Genomic DNA, 22255 nt, shown 5'->3' on the forward strand with positions numbered 1-22255 from the left:
GCTTTGTCCTACAAAAGTCATCAGAAACAAAAGCAGGGAGCCAAGAATTTCACCTTAAACTTGACCCGCTGTTTTTGCAGTGAGGCATCCAAATTCCTTCGTTTGAAGCGGCTTGTTCCTTGCCAGCAATGTCACCATTCCTTGGAAGTGCTCCTGGGAGCTGATGATTGAGCAGCCCTGGCCTCTGGGACCAGAAGGGTGGTGGGACTCCAAGGGTGAGGGTTGTTGGCTGAGAGATCTGCAGATTTGCTCCCGGTTCCTGGCACAACTGATGTGATTTGTGTTAGTCAGCTCCTGGAAAGGAAAAGCAACGAAGAGACCTGAGCCCGGTGACTTGGCCACCGTGCAGGATGTCAGACTGTCTACTCCTGCTTGAACTTACTAAAATGTGCTCTTTGCTATATATTTATTACCATTCTCATCAAAACAATTTTTTTCCTTCTCTTTTCCCCTTTTCCCACTATATGGGAACGAAAAGTCATCCTTTAGACCTTCTGTGGAGCAGATTGACCTGAGTTTCTGGCTTCCCAGGACAGGTCTGGTATGCCACAGCAGGGTGGTAGCTCTCCAGCAGGTAAATGCAGGTAAATGTAATGAGAGAGTTGGGCACGCTCAAACAAACTCTCAGGGGACTTGTGTGCCAGCATGCCAGGTTTCAGCATCCCAAATGTACTCGCTGAGGTTATTGTTTCGTGCTTCCAGGAGCATTCCTAGCCAGCAGAGCATCAGGGCCCTACAATGCTTAGGCAGAGGGTTTTCTTGATTGTTCTTATAAAACTAAATGCACAAATTCCACCTCAATGCCAGGAAATAGCTGTTCTGTAGCCCTCCAGATCTGTACTGAGTACTACACGTCCAGCTATGTTACGGGAGGTGTGCTGGAAAGCTTCAGTCTGGCTGACTGGATGTTCCCAAATGCCATTGAAGTTCCACAGTGATGTGTTTTTAGAGAAAGTCAGGAGTTTTGGGCAGCCATGGTATGAAATATAAGTAGCTGAATGCCCCTGGAGACCCTGCATCTGAGACAGGGTCAACTTATAACTTAAATCAGATGGTGCATAAAACATTGGCTGTGCCTTTATGTCCAGGGTCCTCCTCCAGAGCCAGGGATCTCTGCAGCACAAAGACATTTCAGGGCAGAGCAGGGTCAGTGCAGATGGGTCCCGTTGCATATTCCCATGGTTTTCTTTGGAATCTCACCAAATCTGGCAGTTTATTACTTAAGTCCCAGGTTTTGAAGTCACATGGTTCTCTCTTTTTTTTCCCTTTAAGGATGCCTCTGTGTTTTTCAGTCTTGCATTTGTGGGAAACTGCAAATAAGAGCTAAGCGCAGCTTAGAAAAGGGAAAGGATTCTCTTTTTTTTGCAGTGTTTGGTGATTAAACTGCATTTTAGCCAATCTCATAACAAGCTGGGGAAGAAGATGGACTCATATTCCTCAAAAACCTGATGACAGCGGTGCAACTCCTGCCCTGTGGTTGGCAGGAGGCTGAAAGCAGCTTTGGGGTACCTCTGGGGACCAGCTCGGAGCCAGAGCTCACACAGTGGTGGATAACTTGTCCTCTCCACCACCCATTGGTTCGAGAGAAATGCTCAAATGCAGAAAAAAAGCACTAGAAGGCTGAGCATCCTGGGAGAGACTGGAATTTGAGTCAGTTTTAAGTTAACTCTGGGTTACTCCCGCCCAGAGCTGTACGGTCAGTTTGGTGTTTTATTTTGATCCAAGTCCATGGCTTCAACTCCAGTTGAAAATTTCCTTGCAAACCCAGCTGAGCCCACACTGCTGAGCCTATAGTAATTAATGCTCACCAAGACTAGAGAGATCTACTTTCCTTCTACACAGTTTTTCATCCAGGGGCCTCAGTGGGCTCCGCAGAGGTGGGCAGGCATCATTATCCCTTTTCTACAGATGGGAAACTGAGAAATGTGTGCAGAAATGCTCCGGTTCATGGCCACGCTGCTGGCCAGAAGAGAGCTGGGGAGGTAACCGGTGCCTGTGAATTCACAGGCTGCTCAGTTTACGAGGAGAGACTTCATTGCGGGGAAAACATGAAATTTATAGACACTGAAATTATAGCATTGGCAAAAGATGGCATCACTGTAAGTTATATTTCTGCAATCCACTTAAAACCTGCCTGGCTTTTGAATAGCTCCAGATTTCAGGGATACATTTTTTATGCAGAGTAAATTTGAAGCATGTTTGGTCTCACTCCTCCCCAGTATGAGTTTTTACAGATTCTGCCTCTTTTTAGGATGGGAAATAAAGTAACTTCTACAGAGTACAGTTAAGAGTCTCCTGTTACAAGAGACCTCCTGCAGCTTCCTGCCTTCCCGTGCAAAGGCAAATCCATGCCAGCAGCTGGGAAATGCTCCTTCCCAATAGTTTTTCTTTATTTACAGCGGTAAAGATTTTGTCATGCATTATCACAGTGCTGAAGGGTTTGGGCTGAAGACCCCAAAATGTGATCTCCTATTCGTTTTAAAGCCATATCTTTCTATCAATCTTTGTTTAAGTATGACGGGAAATATTTTCAAAGCTTTTTAACCACAGAGGGGGTTTGTCTTCCTTTGCTTCAAGTGTCATTGCTGTAGGGTTGTGTTTTTGGGTTTGGGGTTTTGAGTTTTTTTAAACAAAACAGAAGAATAGCCACATGTCCTGGAAACACTTTGTGATCTCAGCACTGTTGTTGGGTGTTTATTAACTTTAGGAAACTCAGTGCACTGTCGGTCTTGCCTGTTGTTTTAATTTCCCCGATTTTAGGTGAGATTAGGGCTTGTCCAGGGGTCAGGACCTTGCTGTCTAGTCTGAACTGCGCGCTGACCTCCCCTTTACGTAGGACAGGAGACATTTCTGCCACTTCCCCCTTACGCGTCCTGGGTTATGAGCAGAGCAGAGCAGGACGGTGCCTCCCATCTGCCTCTGCCTTGGAGCCCTCACCCTGACCACAGCCCGGGCAATATTCATAGCTCTGTGAACATTTTGCCTTCCTGTGGTCACAACTCCAGTTGAATGAGTGCAAATGCCTAATATTAGTCCCCAAGCCTAAAAATGGTCTTCCCTCAAGAAAGAAAGCTCTGTCCCATGTGTGGCTCCACAGTGACAGCCTGCACAGAGCACAGCACCAGATGGCACCGTCCCTCCAGGTCTCCAGAGATGTTCAACGCGGGGGCAGCAGACACCTACAGTACCATTTAAGTTTGGTCCGTAAGGATACAGCAAGAAAGCCCCCCTACTAGAGATAGAGTTTATACTGGCCAGATGAGCTCTGTAGGCAGCACACCTTCTGCCTCCCTAATCAGCATCACCTGGAAGAGCAAAGCAACTCTTGTGGGGCAGAAACTGCAGCTCTGGGGATGGGGACAGGCAGGTTTGCTTGAATATTATCTTTGACAGGAGTGTTTATTTTTTTTTCCCCTCCAGACACAGTGGAGCAATGTTAGGAATACACACTTACAGGCAGGGTTTTTTTTTTATTCCAAGCAGTATTATGAATATAGACTTTACTCCAGTGTTTCAGAGCTCCTGCTTCCTAGCCTCCATGAAACCATAAGGCGAAGAGAGAAGGAATGGGAGATAAATGACAAACAGTTGCTGTAAGTTTTAATGGACCTCAGACTAGATTTAGACTAAATCCTACCACTTTGGGGTCACTTTTGAACCAAATCAAGTCACTTTTGAACCAAATCATTTGTGACTAATAACTGGTAAAATTCTGACATCACTGTTGGTTGTCACCATTATGGTGTGTGTTTTTCAGGCTAAAAATGAGGCTGTTTTAGCACATTTTTCAGCATAGCCTCTGACTACTATTAAAAAACATAATCCAGCTGCAGAGACTCACTGGTAGATCCATAGAACAACATGAAATTGAAATCTCTTCGTAAGCAGGGAAAGCACAAAGCCATAGACGAGGACTGAAGGCAGCACACGCTGCATCTATCAGCACCCCTGGGGCAGCTAGAGCTACATCAAACCACAATAATGTCTGGACCATCTTTGGGGAAATAAGGTTAAAAATAATATTTGGTTTTAAAAATTGATCTGTTTAAGCGTCTTTTCAAATCAGTTGCAAATACAGGCTTTGCATTACCTTCTCCACATGAAATATATTTTCTTTGGGGGTTGCCTCCCGTCAAAGCCATGTTGTGGGCCCAGCCGAACGAAGGTGCAGGAGGATCAAGTATTTCCTGCTAATATGAAAAGCTGGTTCATAATTTGAAACTGACTTTGCTTGAAAAGTGTACTTTCCCTTTGCAATCCCCCCCTGTGCTTTTAGAGGCAGACAGAGGCTTGCTTGTGTGTTTGAGCATACCATACCCAAACTTAGCTCACAACGTGTAAAAACAAATAGAAAGTGTGGCCCAGGCTGGGCCATTGGCTTCAAATAGTCCTGCACTGCCTGAATGCCACTGCATATTTGGCTGACAGCATTATCCTGAGTGGCCCCTTTCAGTGGTCTGCATACCAGCCTCTTCAGACACCCAGACCGTTGCTGAAAGATCAGCGTTGTAGGAAGTCGGTCTGCTCTAAGGAACACAGCCTTGTTTTTTTCATGGAGTTATGGACATATATTTTATATACTTTGCAGAGCCTTGCCCCTGACTCCGTCCTGGAAGCAATCCCAGGTGGGACCTCTCGTTTGAGGGGTGTCAGACCTTCAGCTCGAATCACAGCCCGCTGCTGTCAGAAAGCATCTCCCATCAAGACATCTCCTTCAGAGAGAGCACGAGGAGAGGATGAAATGAGCCACATGCTGCTCTCCTTTGCACCCGCAGCAGCCAAGAGCTTCCCAGGTTTGGGTGTGCTGCTCCTCGATGAGAGCAGAGTCGAACCGGAGTGTGGGACAGCCACTGTGAATAAATCAGAGCTGCCAAATTGCCTGCATTGCTCAGAAGGGTATTAACACAGCTGTACATTCCCTGTCTAAATCTTATGCCTAATTCAGACATCATTTCAGGCATGCACAGTTCTGTATAAGGACAATTATGGAAGAAATGAGAATCCTGAAAGCAAGAGGTCGGGTTAGAAAGACAAAGATTTTAGTCTAAAAAGCCTGTGCTGACTTCACAGATGAGGAAACAAAGTACAAGGAAATTAAGAAGCTTTTCCCAGAGAAACAACCAGCCTACAACAGAGCTGACTTGTACTTAAGCTTCCTGCACGCAAACCTCTAACACCCTCCTTGAAACAGGCTCCCAATTTCCATGCAGCCCTGATCCTGCTTAGTCCTGGGCCTGGCCCCAGCCAGTGGGAAATGTTTCTTCTGTCCTTCCTAATTGGTTTCCTCCAAAGCGTTGCTTCATATATTTGCACTTTAGAAGAAGCCAAACAACAATGTGAGAGCCTTAATGAGAGAAGTGCTGCATGCCAGGAGAGCAATAAATCTCCGGCAGAGGCTGGCATTGGGTCCGCTACCGCAAACTCCTGTTGCAAACCAGTTGGGCTCAGGCATCTGCTGCTGCCAGGAAAAAGGGAGAGTTTGGTTAAGCGGCTGACAAATGGCTTCTGCTTGTAGAGTCTCCTAATTAAACTAAATGCACTTTCTCTATTTACAAAAGCAAGTTTGTGAAAATGCAGCAAGCGAAGGATGCAACAGGAGTGTGAAGATGTGCAATCACTGAATAGTTGCTGTCCCTTGCCAGATCACAGATGGAAGCACTGTGGGGGGCAGGGGAGCACGTAGGGCTTTCTCCAAAAGTCAGAGGGTCATGAAAATTTGCACCTCCTTGTGAGCTGTGACCAGAGTTCTGTGTCACGGGGTCCTACCTCCGATTGAGCCGAAGGGTGCTCACAGGCAAAAATACTCCGCGGTGAGTTTTACAAGCCAGTGCTTTATTAACGTCTCTGCCCAGTCTGTTCAGCTGAACCCCACTGCAGCTCTGGTCTTGCAGGGGGATGTCTCCTGCTCTCTAGGGGCAGTTACCTGGGTTCCTCTGTTCCCTCCATAAAGCCTCTTGTCTCCAAACACTGGTGAAAAGGTGAAACCTCGCATTCGGAAACAGTCATGGTATAACATGTGAATTACATCACCATGATTTAAAAAAATACTTTCAAATATGTTTTTAACAAAGGTGAAAAAAAAAACCCAGAGAAAGTTAGCCCATCTATGCTTTTCTACCTACATCTTATTGCGCAGACTGTGTTTCATCAGGGATATTTGGGGAACAAGTATTTGTGCCCCAAACAAATGAGTACCATGGAGATGTGGCTGTGGATGGGGTTATTGCAACAGCAGCATAGCTGGATTTCGTAATACTCCCAGCCTCGCTCCCCCGAGATCTGCGAGCCGTGCTGACCTGTCTTTCTCCTAGGTCTCCAGCCCATGCCGGCTTCTTGCAAACCCTTACTAAGCCCAGCAACAAAGGTTTTCAACCTGTCAGGTTTTTAGACCTGATGATAATATTCAGAGAAAGATATTTGCAAGTGTCAGATACTATTAGCTTCCGAGTAAGAAAACTAGAAACCCCTCCCCATAGTCCTGTGTAGCCAGAAGCTCTCTAAGGGCTCAGAAGACAAAATGATCATTTTGCTTATTCTGAGTGACAAGAGCAATCTATTCATTAATGTGACTTTCACCCATCAGTTCATTATGCTTTATGTCTATGCTGATGTGTGTTTTGCCGTTTGCTACTTTTTTTATCGCCGTTATATGACATGCTTTATTCATTGCACCAGGATTTATATCTGCCCTGTTACCTGCTTTATTCTTTCATTATATTTTATATCAGGTTTGCTATGCTTGATGTCCATAGAGCCTCCCTCTAGATATACCTTACTATATTTTATACATTACCTTACATGCCTTCTGCTTTACTCAGACATAAAAAGTAATAATCTTGAGTATATTTAAGTGCTCACAGAGGTAAAAGACTATTGTTTTCATTCAGCCGTATAGAGGAAGCTGCTGTGTTAGCTTTTACTCACAAAGCCATGCAAGAACAAGACTCTCGTTTGGTTTTAAATAAGGCAGCAGTTTCATCTAAATAGTCATCCAACGAGGATAAATTAATAAACCATTATTTCTGTTTAATAGTCATCCAACGAGGATAAATTAATAAACCATTATTTCTGTTTAATTGTTATTCATATGAATGATTAATGGAGACATCCCTCTGACCTTGACTTAGTCTTATAAAATTAAATACGGGATTCAACTCCACATTAGGACACTTAAATTTAAGTGTCTCCATGTCTGCCAGGTATCTAAATTGCCAACAGATCTGGTGAAGATCTGGCCCAATGGTGGAAGCTGGAAGCTGTTTAGGTCACTTTAGAGCAGACACTCACAGGAGACCAGCTCCATCCCCCTCTTGTCTCTAAGGGCCACATCTCCATTGCTTCTCCTAACAGCTCCCACCAACAGCACACAGAGATATCCCCATCTAACACCAAAATGCTGCTCCTTAACCTGGAGCTAAATCCTACCTTAGGTGTCCAATCTGAGATACGTGGGATGATTTCCTCTCCTGAATGTAGGAGCCTGGATGAGCAACTTGGACTAGGTACCTTGTTCATAAGAGGAATCCCTTTTGCAATGGCAGCTGGAGGTGCCTCCACATCATTGAGGAAACCATGACCCAGATCGTCTCCAAAAAGGAAAGGACAATGGGGGTACACACGGACTTTGAGGTGTGTCCTACAACGCCTCTGCCTCAGAGCTCCTGCAGCTTTGGGAGGCTCTGCTTGAGAGGTGGCTGAGACATGGGGGTCCACCTATGTGCAGGCACAAGCACCAGCAATGTGCCGCTGGAACAACGTGTCTCCAGACTCCTGCAGCATGGGCACATGTATTTGTGAATGTCCATTGGACTCCAAAGGACTGAGGGTGCTGGTAAGTGCTGGTCCTCTTCCAGCACAGAGGCCAACCCGGGATCAGGTCAGGCGAGGAGTGAGAGGCACACTCCACAGAGCCAAATTCATCTTATTTGAGGGCAAAGGAGAGCCCTGTTCCACAGTCCAGACCTGGACCTTGCCCATTGCAAACCATGGGAGATTTTCCCAATTAGTGGGTTGCTGCTTGCCACATCAGGAAAACAACATATTTCTGGAATATGTTAGTCACCATATAAAAATCTTATCCTTTTTGCGTTTTCCATCCCCAGGTTTGTTCAGAACCTGCCCTTGTTGCTCACTGTAAGCATCTGCAATTACCTCCCACTAATGATATTTTTGTTCCTAGGCCTGATTTGCTCAGGAAACAAACAAACAAGCAAACAATGGATTATTTAGCTGCAAAAGGGAACAAGACTGCCTGCTGCTACATTTGCAAACCCCAAAAGATTTATTAGGAGACACGAAAAAAGGTGAGTGTTTTCTACACAAAGCTTGGCAGAACATACTGTATGAATAACTGAATGACCTTTCAAATATTTACATGTACATGGGAGCCTGCTTCTGCTCCTTCACCCACTCTCAAGCTTTCCACCCAAATTCACTTGCAGCAGATAGAGAAATGCTGAATATGTTTTTTTAACGAACCAGCCATGGCCAACAACAATAGGCGAGAAATGTAGGAAAACATGGACAATTTGCACAGCAGAGTGAAGCTCTTCGGCACCGTGAAAGTCAATTGAAGTCTAAACTGAGCCCAGGAAAGCAGAGAGCTTCCAGGAGTCAGTCACATCGATGAAGAAGTTGTAGGGAAGAAGAGCAAATGTGGACCATAAAGCTCCTGTTGTCTTGGTTGGAAAGGAACATTTGCTGTGTTAAACACGAGCATCTTAGTAAAATTCAACCACTCATACATCCACTTTGAGGGACTGTTGCATATAGCAACATTCTGCATATAGCAGAATATGCACCTTCAAAAGTCAACAGAAAGGCTGTCAAGGGAAACTCTTGAGAGAGCATGAGAGAAGGGACGAGCCTCTGTCAGGAGCTGTGTGTTGCTGTACTAGTGCTGTCCTCGAGATAGGTGGCCTGTCCCCAAAACTACCTTGCAAAAAACAGGATGGGGAGAAGGTGCACACAGCCGTTGCTGATGCACTGCCAATCTCAGCTCTGTTTGGGAACGTCACCACTTCAAGGGATTTCCCAATTTTGACTCCTAAGATCACTTTCTTGGAAAAACAAGATTAAAGTTAAATTACCTCTTAAATGAGCAACCTCACAGTGAATACTTGTGGCATTCTTGGCCTTTGGTATTGTTTCTACTATTTAGCTATAAGATCAAGCCTTTGCTTGGCAGGAAAGTGATGCAAGCCATTCCTTCCCCACAACCATACATGAAGGTGAGAGGCACCAGACTATCTCTCAGACCTACGTATTGAGCATTCAAACCAAGCTGGTCCTCCTGGAGCACCTTCCCGTGCATGGGAGAAAGTTGTCCTAGCAAAATGCTCAGATGTCCTGGGGCAGAGGAGGATCTTGGCTGGTGCCAGGCAGGGACCAGCAGGACTGACAGCCAGACCCTCTTCTGCATCCCAAGGCATGCAGGAGGGCAGAGGCCACCATGCTTCAGCTCGAGAGATTTAGCAATACTACAACTAAAGAGTATGTTTGCATGGTGCAGCTAGCGTTCCCTGTGCAAAGAGCTTCAGGAGATGGAGAGAGGCAGAGAGGGGCAGTGGGGTGGGGGGGTTGTTACGCAGGGAGCTGGGCAGAGAAGGAGGAGACCTTGCTAATTGGTCCTTGCACTATCACCGCTCTCATCTCCCAGGAAATAGAAAGAAGAACCATTTGGTGGCTACTGTACAGTTCGCAGAAGCAACACCTTCCTGTTTTTCTCAGAAAGCTCCGTGTGAAGGCATTTATCCGAGGTTGCAAGACCCCTGCTCTGCCTCGCCTGGTTTGGGCATGCCTGACTCCAGATCCCGCTAATCCCAGCCTTGCAGGCTGCTCTCAGATGGATCCCCCCCAGCAGCCTCTGGGGTACCCAGGAAATTGCAGCTTCTGCGTGATTTTTTCAGCAAAAACCCATCTCAGCTCTGCAGCTTGCCCTGTAACCTCAAAAATCTGCCTCAGATACAGGCAAAGCAGCATGTGCTGGGCAGTTCAGGGTTGGGATCCGGCATGTCTCGGTCATATCGCGGCTGTGCCCCGACCACAGAGATGTCCTTGAGCAAGTTACTGCTCTCCTCGATCTCCTGCTTGCCCCTGGGAGACCATAAGCTTTACAGAGCCGTTGTGTCTCCAGCACAGCAGTGGCCTCTTGATGTCACCGTAATACAACTGATCAGATGGCTTTGGATCAGGCTGGGAGCATTTTTAAGACAGTAGAGAGAAATCTTTCCAGTGTTTTTCACCCATTCCTGAAAGGAAGGATCAATCTTACTGGGTTGCAAATGGTCTTTTCTTATGACTGTCCTCAGTACCATCGATCTTAAAATATTGCTGCAGTTTGTGTGCATAGATCACACAAACATTCATCTTTTCTGCCAGAATGAGAACAATCCATTTTCTCCATATATGTCCACTATAACTGTCTGTAGAGACAGACCCTCTTGTGCAGGTGTTTCATCTGTAGCTTTAGCACAGGAAAAGGACTCTGTCGTGAGTACAGAACGTTGAAGTCTGAGCCAAACTTTTGAACCACAAAACTCAGATGAGGATCAGCTGGAACCCTACACAAATGTATTAAAACTGCAGATTTAAAAAAAAAAATCCTCCACCCACAACTTATAATACAAAAATGGGAACATTTTGTTTTCCTCTTTTCAAAATGAAACGTTTCACCTTCTCAGGTTGAGAAAACGTTTAACCTCGAAATATGTTTCAGTGTTATATATGGTAAAAAAAACCTGTAGCAATCAAATCAAAATGTTTCACTTGACCAGATTTTGACAGTCTTGTTTTTCAAGACACTGCGGTTTTGAATACTTTCCTTTCAGGTTGATTTTTTTTTTTCCTTCCAAATTTCAGAACTGCCTAAGGACCAAAAATGCAGTTATTCACAGATGTACTGTAATTAGCTACAGCTTCTCTGTATCTCTTAAGAATCCAATCAATGATTACTCAAGTGAACTACAGAGGCCTTGCTGGAATTTAAGTAGGGTAGAGTCCTTAAGCTGATTTTCTGCATAGAGATTAATTTCATCCTGGTTAGAAACAAATGGAATATATCCTGCTGTCTCTGTCCCCTTGTGACTGTCCTTATTAAGGGTCTAAGCTTAAAATTCTTGGTCAGACCAGGCTCCCACTGAGTTAATGAGGTCTTTGAATGGGATTTTGAATTGCTTTTGAATAGAGTGGTTGGAGCTCTGTGGTTTGCACAAAGAACCCTTCTTTGTTCTCCTTGCAGAAGACCCTCACCTTGAATTGTACCCGTCTGTCATCCCGTAACCCTGACATCCATGTCCCACTGCAAAATCCTGCAAGGAAACTCAGTTTTAGTGAAATGGCTGAAAGTGCCACCCTGCCTGGGCTGGAGAGCACTGACTCTGCTGGCTAGTTCCACATCAATTAGAAAGATAAAGGCCATCCCGGCACTCATTTCAAGAGGCAAGATGCTTTGCTGCTGGCAAAACTATTAATCTGATAGTTGTGAAATTATCTGGTCCAGCAATTGAGCAATTTTACTCCAATAGGAAGTTTTTCAGCAGAGTCAATAATTCTGTGGGACTGCTCTTGAGCATTCAGTCACCATGTCGGTAGCTTTTTCCATGATGTTTTAGTGTGTTCACCTAAAATAGGAATGTGAATATGGAAGAAAATATAATTTGGTGGTGAATCTTGGGACAGGTCCTGTCCAGACAAACTCCAGCTGGAGCCAGGCAAAGTGGGCATGTCAGCTTAGATACATATCTCGGTTAGACAAGAGATGCAGAAACAGAAATATAAGCAATACTGCGTTGAAACAAACCTTGGGTTAAAAACCCCAACCATAATTATCACAGGGAGTTTCATCACCATAAGTGGAACGTATAATAATTTTAAAATTTTAATCAAAAATTCTTTAAAATGTACGAAAGAAATTTCTGAGTTAGCTTCTCAATGTAGTTGTTGAACTATAGAGTTGATTGGATATTTTTTAAGATTTCAGTGAAGGAAAAGGAGAAAAATAGCTGAAAACATTCAGCAATTACTGAACCATTCTTCTCAAGCAACACAGACTAAGAACAGAACAAAATACAAAGCAACCACTTCCTCTCCTTTCTACACTCCAAGAAAAATGATCTAAGCGAGTTTTATATAGCCCAGTAGGAGAAAAGAGCAGAAATTCCATTAAATTCACTGACGACTTCATCTATTTTCTATGGATACAGTTTGGATGGCCTAGTGATAGGTCTCAATGGGAAATTTCTATGACAGACAAAAAGACACATATTCTTTACATATTCATTTGCTGTTCCCACAGACTTTAAAAGTACTATGTGGGTAGCAGCTACGTATGTTTGATAGTAGCTATAGAGGAACCCTATCGGCTGGCAGTTTCTTTTGATCCTGGTAGCTGTCCAAAGTGTTACATTTATTTCCAAGTTTTGTTTTATGTCTTTGAAATGCAGCCCAGGGGTCCCAGAAAGATTGTGTTCTGGCAATACGTCTTCTTTCAGGTCCCCTTTGGACCTGAGGAGGGGTCTGGATTTAACCAACACTTGGCATCACAATCCAGCTTTTATGTCTGTTGCCTTCCCTGCTGGATACACTGAATGATGTGAAAAGAAAAGTTTGGCAAACTTCTCTTTAAATTTTGGGTAAAAATTATTGTGGGGAAAAAGCTTTTTTCCTCTAAACCAGCTGTGTCATGTATAAATGGGATCTTTTTTTTTTTTTCATGGTTTGGACTATTCGACTTCAGATCAGAGAAAACTCCCTAAAATTATTCTCCTGCTGCCATCTATATGTTTGACTGCCTCTATTTTGGGATAGTGCCTCAGGATCCCTGGGCAAGGACTTTTCTTGTCTGCATTGGATCAACCCTTCGAGATCAGCCCACCAGACCATTCGTCTGCTGGCACTGGTTACGTAGTGCAATACCCTGGATGCGTATCCATCATACCGGTATGGGGAACATCTGCTGAAAGCATATATCATCCTTACAAGCGTATTACTGTGTATGAATTACGGAGGGGGGAAGGGAGTGGACTGTGTGGTCCAGTGGTCAGGGTCATGGAGCCAAATTTTCCCAGCATGAATCAGCAGTGACTCCATCAGCTCCGGCAAGGCGGGTAGGTGTAACGTGCAGCTTTCCTTAGAGGAAATCCTTATTTACACCTGTATGAGTCAGAGGAGCATCTGCTCTGCAAGCTCCACCTCTGCCAAGTCAAAGAGTTGGTGTGTGAGCGTGGGGAATCCTTGACCTCTTCGTACTCGAGGGGCCACCCATCTAGAAACTGCTCTCCAAAACCCAAAAAGAGGACACTCCTGAAAGCCCCACTGACACCTCAGAGGGAGGATTAGAAAACCACATTATATGTATTCAGAGAGAAACCTTGGCCTCACCCAGGGCAGTAGTTTCCCACCATCACAGACCCATGAGCAATAGCTCCTAGCAAGGAAGACTCTACCGCCTTTGCTCTCCTCAGGTTTACCTTGCTTGCTGCACATAGCCATGACTTTGGGCTCCAACTTGTCTAAAAGGTGCTTCTGAGGTGCCAGATTCTGCTTATTTTTTATAGGTGTCCTTATGGTGCTTTTATTGATGTTATTCTATCTCCATTGAATCCAGGATTGTGAACACAAAGCAACCTCACTCAAGTCAATGGTGTGAATCCTCTACTAAGAGTGGTTTTACTTTAGTTTTATGCCAGAATAACTGCAAACTCAATATGAATGAAAGGAAAAGTCATTTATATTCCTAGCCAGCTTTTCTTTCCCAGCTCCTGCCCAGAACAATTTCATATCTATAATGTTCTTTTGCAGCTGTGGGGAATAACAGAGAAATCTACTTCAAGGTAACAATGATATTGGCTACACAGTGTTAGATTTTAAAATGAAGAAATTAAAGACTTGCACTCTTTTTTAGAATAATATAAAGAAACAACCTGAACTTTCTCCAAAACTAAATTAGCCTGTTAAAAAGTTGGGAAGTAAATATAGCTCTTTTGCCCATGTAAAGAAAAACGAAACAGGATTTGTTCCCAGTCAGGCTTCCTGGTTGCAGGTAGAATTTTAAAAAGGAAATCCCAAAATAAAACAATAAACAATAATTTTACCATACTAAATCCTTGATATTTTGCAGAATTGCTGTTGTTTCCCTTTCCTCACTTAGCAGATGTGTTGGGGAAAAAAGAAAAGTTAAAGCATATAAGATTACTGTGTGGGAAAGTTTTTATGTTCTAGAAGATCAGAAACAGCTTCATTAGAGGTGGAATTAATTATACCTGCAGAGAATGGGATTCACCTGTCCTAACTAGCTCTTAAAAAGATCATGCAGTTAGTCCTAGCAGTTACCTAAGCTCTGGAGAAAGGCACAGAAGTGATGGAGATGTTTCTAGGAGGTGATTTGTCCCAGCAGTACAAAGCTCTTTTTTTACCAGTGATGGGGCAAGTGCCATAGGTTAGACCTCACGTCAGATGAAAAAGGTCCAATTCTTATTAAAAAAAAAAAAAACAACTTTCCTTAGTTTCTTTAGTAATTCATTTTCAACTTTATCTTGCCTTTTTATTAGTACTATGTTCTAACTGTAGCTAGACACAGAAATGATCAAAGGCAAGACCTTTAGGGAGCGGTCCTAAATAGGTTCCCTACCCTGGGAGTATTGGCTCAAGTTGCTCTATATAGGCAGATATTTGGGATTCCTTTTTCACAAGAAAATACTGCCTTTTCTAGTTTGCCCACCTCCACTTGTTAGCACTGTTGTGTAGCCTTGAAAAGATTTGGGCTTTGTAACTGACAGCCTGCAAATGAGATTCGTGCCTTTTGATTGCGCAAAGCTGGAAATCTCATCACTGCAGCTAGTTTGGACTTCCATTTCAAACAACACATTGTGCAGGAGAGTCGAACAAAGGAGGTGCAATAAGCCAGGTTCTTTGTTTAGGAAGAAGGGTGGGGTTTTTTATTGTTATTCTTATAGCGTTTTTTTTGATTGAAGAAATGGGACTTCATGAAAATCCCTAAATACGAGTGCATGGTTCAGTTCTGGAGTGTAACTTATTCCATTGTTGGCTGGTAGAAAACACAGGCAAGTTAAATACCACTTTTTCTCAATAGTCACATGAGAATTACTAGCTCTGTTGGAATAAAAGCAATAAAGAAAGGGCAGACAGGACATAGGTTCAATACCTGCGGTACTCTGGAGCACAGAAGTATTCTAACAGAGCAAAATCTTTGGTAACTTCTGTTACAGGCTGATGTCAGCAAGAGGACCATGGCGGTTATTGGTGACCTTATCTTGGGAGAACAGCTCTTGGAGTACATCCTCGAATATGCCCTTTTATCTCCTAAAACTACCCCAATTTACATACTAATTTATACCTATGCAGTCTTGCACCCCGTACGATACACTTAGCAAGACCTCATTCTACTGGTTAAGGTTACATTCACATCGCTTCGACCTTGACAGCAGCATTAAGACCACCTAATGCATCACTTTCAGAATTCACAAATATATAACACAATGCTTGGTTCATCACAGCCTCCCTTCACTAATGTCTCATAAGGACACTTGAGCTAAAATAGCGTATTATCTTCTCCCCGCACACTCTAAATTTACTAGCTAGTATAATACAAGATTAATTGCTTTCATTACTCCACTATATTCATTTTCTTATGTTACAGTAAACATAATATACTTATTTCTATTCTATATACACTGCTACATCTGCTGAGGAGTTTAACAAATGGTTTGGTTAGGTCAATTAACATTTTCCTTGTTTAATGCGTATTCCTTTGTCACTATTATTTTTAAAAGACTTAATCTAAACAAATACCTTTCTACAGACAATGCCATGATTGCATGATCTACGCTGGGATTTAGGGAGTTTCTTTATAGCAAGGCTGAGAGGTGGGAGCTGGAGGAGGCAGTCTAAGGCAGGCGAAGCACAGGCTCTTTTCTGTGTTTTACAGCGTAGCAGAAACCTGGCTGCTTTCAAGGCACCGGATTTTTGCTGCGAGGCGCCAGATGATAATTTAGCTCTCCAACTCCAGCTGTGCCAGACACACTTCATTTTCATAACCAGTTACATCAGGGCACCGGGAAGTTTAGAAAGACTGAATATAGAGTTCGTATGTCTATGATGGAAAGCATCTGGGACCAAACTGTGGTTGTGTTGACATTATAACCATATAGATTGAGCCCAGCCTTACGTTGCTGTGCATATGAGGCCATCCTGCTGTTTTTGAGGAACTTACATCCCATTTGCACCACTGCGACTCCAGGCAGAGTCTGCTTCCCAAAATCGAGGCCACAGAGGAGAGGTACAGAGCTTTAACTCAGAAGTTTCTTTGGATGTGAACGTAATGAGCCAGCCAGCGGCATGATGGCTCCTTCCTCACCTTCTGTTCCCTGTCATCTCTCAATCTGTCTTCATCTCTCCTGCTCTTTTACGTATTTTCACATCTCCAACAAGCAAACAGTGAGAATCGCTGTCATTCCTGTCTGTCGGTGCCAATTTTCAGCTCAGAACTTGGATCTGCAACACAAGTGGCCATGGTGCCACTCACGACGAACACGCTGGACACCATGAACCCGGCAGCACGAGCCAAAACAAACACTCCTCCGATCTGTGCATTGTCCCATTCAGTAAATACTTCCGAGCTAATTGCACTAGCCTGAAACCACAGGGAGATTTAGGGATCAGGAGCTGCAGCAGCAGGAATGGTGCACCCGGTCATGGGCCAGCAGCATGCAATGGTAAGTGTTGCAAAGAAATTCCCTGCACCAAACTGCTTTCATGGTCTTGCTTTCTCATTTTCTCTACTTTTATCTCTAACCATGGTTAAAAATCGGTTTAGTTCGGTAAGGCTTTCAGCCATTCTGCTAGGGCTTGTACTGGTAACCCTCCATACAGGTCTGCAGAGCCTCCCTCCACCCCACGTGTGTTTGGAAAGGATGGATGAGGTCCCCAGAAGTCACTTGGGAGGAAAGCAGAGAACGGCTCAGGGTCGGTCTGCTCCCAGCACAGGGTGCCACTGAGAATTAAGAACCAAGATGAAAGCAGAAGGAATTCATGTAAGTGTCTCAGGTATAACTAAATAACGTAGTACGGTTAACGTAGTAAGGTATAACTAAATAACATAGTAGTAAATTTAGTACGTAAATGAAGTGAGGGATTGAAGGGGTGTGCACGTCTAAGCCAAAATCATAAATATATGAGCAAGAACTTTGTCAGCGGTGGTACAGAACTGTTGGAAGCTTGGCCTGGATGTCCCCAGACAACTGATCAGGATTTACTTATTTATTTCTCCCTAAGGGAATACTTAGAAGAAAATAGGGGAAAATCCATGAAAATATATTGTTTGCAGAAATAAAGACACGCCTTTTTTTTTTTTTTTTGTGAGGAGCGGCGCAAGATCTAAATACTGGGCTTTGAAAATGCCAGCACTACTCAATTGCACACCTCATACTTTCATTCTTTCTACTGGGCATTTTCTTGGACTAAAATTCCTGCAATGCCTCACAATTCTTTTTCCTAAAAGACGGAAGGCCATACATCTTGGGATTTGCATGTAGGCTACTCAAGGAACATATAAATTCAGCTGCAGAATCCAGGTACTTTTTGTTTGGATGAAAAAAAATCGAGCCTATCCAAGGAAAGCAGAAGATCTCTAGGAAAAAAATATATATTTAATTGAAAACCTACTTTCCCTTCAAAAACAGTTGTGATCAAGCATTTGCAACAAGCTGTAGCCAAGAGCCAGGGTAATGCAAAGTGTAACATTTCTTTAATTTTTTTTGGCATTTCACATTCTTCTTCTCCCAGAATACTCCTCCTTCTCTTCCTCCTCCTCTTCAATAGACTAATTCCCACTGTTGCTTTTAATCCTATTAAATGTGCACATTTATTGCGGCATAAGTGACTGAATTTTATCGTAGCACCTGAATGTACAACCAAGAGGTTGAAGCAGGGTCCCTGGGAATGCTGTCTGCACTTGTGCATCCCTGTAACGACAAACCAGCTTTTGGTACTCAATTGTTAAGTTCAATGATTGGTTCGTGTTTTTTTCTAGAAATGAAAGTATCTTGCAACAATCTTCATGAACGCAGTGCGTCTGTCACTCTCAGCCTACAGCCCTCCTCTTTGACTGTAACTGTAAAAAAACAAGATCTGTTTCACACCAGACTAAATGCTGGAATGCCATAAATCCCACCGCACACCTTTTTAAAAACAACTATTTTTTTTTCGAGGCGCTCCTGCGGGTTGGGTAACATAGACCCCGGCGTTGTGCTGGGGACTGTTGTGAGACTTCATGGCAGCGTCCCCGGTGAATTCTTCATCCTCAAAAAGTGATTCCAACTGCCTTACCCCATCTGCTGAAATAAAGACACCCTTATAAGGCATGTTTGTGTGCTGGCTTTCAAGGCTTTTCATTCATTTTTTTCCTTTTTTTTTTTTCCTTCCCTGCTAGAGCAATGACTGGATGTTTCTTCTCTAGCAGTGGAAGGGGAGGAAAATGTTTTGAGGATGGGAGCGATTCAGAAAATCCTGCTGATTATGATTTACTCTGATTCTGCCCCTATAGCAGAGATCACCCTTATCCAGAAGCACAACGAAGACCTTTGCCCTGAGCCAGGCCGTGGTGGTCTTCCTCAAAACCGGATTGATTTCTCAGGTCTCTGGATGGGTGAGGAGTTCTAGTTCCCTCTACACCTCTGTTTCCCAATTTCAGGCCTCTTTGCAGAGGTCTTTGCCAGGCATGAAACTTCCACAAGGTGATGAAGGGATCTGGGCAACCAGAGCTGAAGAGACTTTTTTTTTTTTTAACTTCCACTCCAAATTTCTGTGCAAGAGCATCCCAGACTCTATTACTGCTAGTGCCACTGATCAAGAAAACAGCCCTTTTCCGTGGGTGTCTGTCTGAGAAGACAACTCCAGCCATGCCCTGCCTGATGTGGGCAGTGGATACTATGAGGGGGAGCAGGTGGGACTAGAGAGGTCAAACTATGGAAAAAATTATCTGCTCTCTACACCACTTCAAGGCCAGAAAGAACTGCCAAAGGGAACATCCCAGTAAATCTGTCCCTGTGACCTCTTTTTCCTGGTAGGTGCTCGCTCCCCAGCACCCCTCACCATTCCTGGCCAGGGTGCAAAGGGATGCAGCTGGACCAAGGGGCCTCCCAGGGCACTCATACATTACTCCTGCTCCGTTCCTACTAAAAGAAAGAGGAAGTCCATCACTAGAATTAGCAAGAAATATTTTTTCTTTTTTTTTTCTTTGAGTTGGAAGATGTCAAGGCGTTGGAATACTTCTGATCCTGGACCAGGGCAGATATTTAAAAAATCATCAAAACTTGTCTAAACCAAAATTTTGAGAAATATGTTGGCAAAGACAGGCAAAGCTTTATATATATATTTATACATATATATATAAACAAACCTGTGATTCGGAATACTCCATTTAACTAATTTTCATTTTCAGAAACATCTTCCAAACACAAGGTGAAGCTGGATACCTTTATTATTTTAAAATGTCCAAGCTAACTGGTTCAGGAGGGTTTTTTTTACTTTTATACCTGAAATAAAGGTGAAAACACTGATTAAAACAGACCCGTTCTGCCAAAACCCTCAAATCACACCTAACAGGCATTTTCCAAAGGAAGCCTTCCCTGGGAAATCCCAGCTCCGCTTTTCTCCCACCCTGATTCCCCATCTAGAACAGGTAATCTCTACATGTTTGCAGCAGACACCCACATATCCTTGGATATATGTCCAGAGACCAGAGAATTTATGTGTGTTTCTTCCCTATGCTGTGTCCCCTTTCTTAAGCCCCTATTATACTCCTAGTCAAGATGTTCTTTAAAGATGTTAACTTAAATATGTATAAATATATAAATATATATTGCGTGTGTGTTTGTGTGTGTGTATATGTATATATATTCCCACCACAGCCCACAGCAACCACGGCAATTTCCCTATTGGAAAAAATAATACCCATTAAACATTTTCCAAATAACTGTGGCAAGAAGGAGGATTGGTCCATGCTCCCGTTTCCCTCCTCGGGGACCAGATTTCATACCCCGCTGAAGCTCCTGCTAGAAAATGTGTTTGGTGGTTTCAGCAGGATCCCGGGCAGATGTTTGTGCATCTCACAATGCCATCACATAGAGTTATCTATGCACGGGGTGACGGCGGGTCAGGAAGGAGATTTGCCACGTGGGTCCGTGTTGCACCCAGCCTGCCCCTGCCTGTCAATCAGCCCCTTACAGGAAAATGTGGCTTTGATGCCACTTCCACCCATAGACTGCAACAAAATGGGGCTCTTCTGCAAGAAACCTTCACTTGCACCATGAGAGTCAGAAAGTAAGCTAATTCCCAAAGGAGGATGGATCTAGAGCTCTCATTTATGAAATAACCAAAGCCATAATTTTTTCCAGAAAATGACAAGAAATTTAAAAAAAAAAAATCAGTTAATTGAAAGGTGAAAACAAGTGATGCATTTCAGGTTATGATCACATCCAAAATGACTCATCTCACTCAGGTTTTATCAGAATGAAGCATACTATTCATCTTGAAACAAAAGATTTTACATCCGTTTCCAGCTATTTTATGTTTTTCTTTGCTTGGAAATCGGTACAGAATTTTTTAAGGGACACAAACAAGTTTTCATTTTAAAATGTTGCCCAAATCCTCCTAGAAACAGAGCACTCTGTTTTCATTGTTTTCATTGAGCAGTTTTAACAATCTGGTTCTTAAATTCTAGGGTCCTGACTCTTTTTTCACAAAAGAAACCCTTTTATTCTCATGCTTCCTTTTATGCTTTCCAGCAGAATCCAGGTGAGTCACAACCTGAGGGTCTGACTTTGACATTTTTTTGAATTAACTATCTTGATTTATGACAACATAAAAGAGAATAGATTTTCACCTTAAAACTCCACTTCTATTTCTGCATGAACTGAAAGAAGCGGCATTAAAGGCTAGTGTTTTTAAATAAGTCACTTCATATATATTCATGCAATCTGCACTCCTAGGAGCTTCTGTGTCCGGATATAGCTTTCATGACTATTAAGTAGATTCTAATCACTTAAACCTTCACATCTCTTCACGTGGATATGGATATGTGTTTGTTTAAATGAACCAGTATTAAAAATATCCAAGGAAGCTATCAGTCTCTGTGCCATCAATGGGGGCAGTGCCGGGCACAAAAGGGCTTTCGTCTGCTCAGAAACCCAAACTGCATCTGCTCCATAAATAGCAACTCCATAATGCTGCCTGTGTCCAGGCCTTCGTGCTGTGTTTATTGCTGCAATGGCTGACTAGAGAGTGCAAAAAACCTGCTCTTGAACAAAGGCTTTGTGGGTTGGATGCAAAAATCCTCACCTACAAATCCCGCACTCCCAAACCTGCCCATTGCTAGAAGGAAAACAAGGTTAAATGTCCATGTAAGCTGTGAAATGGATCCCGAAGAGCTGAAAGCCTTGATTTTCAGGTAGCTGAGGTGAGTGTTTTTCTGGCAGCCCAAGCTATCCCATGCTGAAAGCAGCTGGAAGCAGAGCATGTGCTCCATCTTCTCTGCGTAATACCCGTATGTCTCACATTGCCGGCCATGGATCCCTCTGCGGCACTGCCCCGGACACACTAGTGTGCCAGGCACGCTTCAGTACGGGATCCTGCGTCCACGAGAGAGGACACTCCAGAGATGTGAGGGCCAGCTGGCCGTGTGGAAACCCAGCCTCCAGAAGCAGCATAGACACATCCATTGACAGTGCCAATGGTCCCAATAACAGTGCCGATGTGAGATCCTTGGGGATAGCCATGAACACGCACAGTCTCTGCAGCATTTGTGTTCATGAATCAAAGCACCCACATTTGGTCCTCCAGGCTCCAAGGGCTGTATCTGTGCTGGGGTAGATGGAGTTGCTCACATATAGCTCTCCAGTGGCATAGCCTCCATGTCATTCCTGGGGAAATCACATTTGTTTTCCAACTCCTGCTCCAGAAAGGCCCTATCTCCCATAGGTCCTGAATCATATTTGTCAAACCCATGTAGATGCCATGGATGCTCTAGGGCATCTGAATTTGTAGTAACTATTTGTCAGCTACTGAATGAAGTCTCGGATCTTCACCAACTATAAAAAGACCTTAGATCCCTACATTCTGTGCAGACACCTATATTTAGGTGTCTTAATCTGGAGTCGAATCTTGAGACGGCTGTGAGTTAAATATAAAAATCTGAGCTGATCACTGTTGTCTCTCTTCATCACCAATGGAGAGGAAC

This window comes from Calonectris borealis, chromosome 25 (genome assembly GCF_964195595.1).
Source record: "Calonectris borealis chromosome 25, bCalBor7.hap1.2, whole genome shotgun sequence".
NCBI classification, from domain to species: Eukaryota; Metazoa; Chordata; class Aves; order Procellariiformes; family Procellariidae; genus Calonectris; species Calonectris borealis.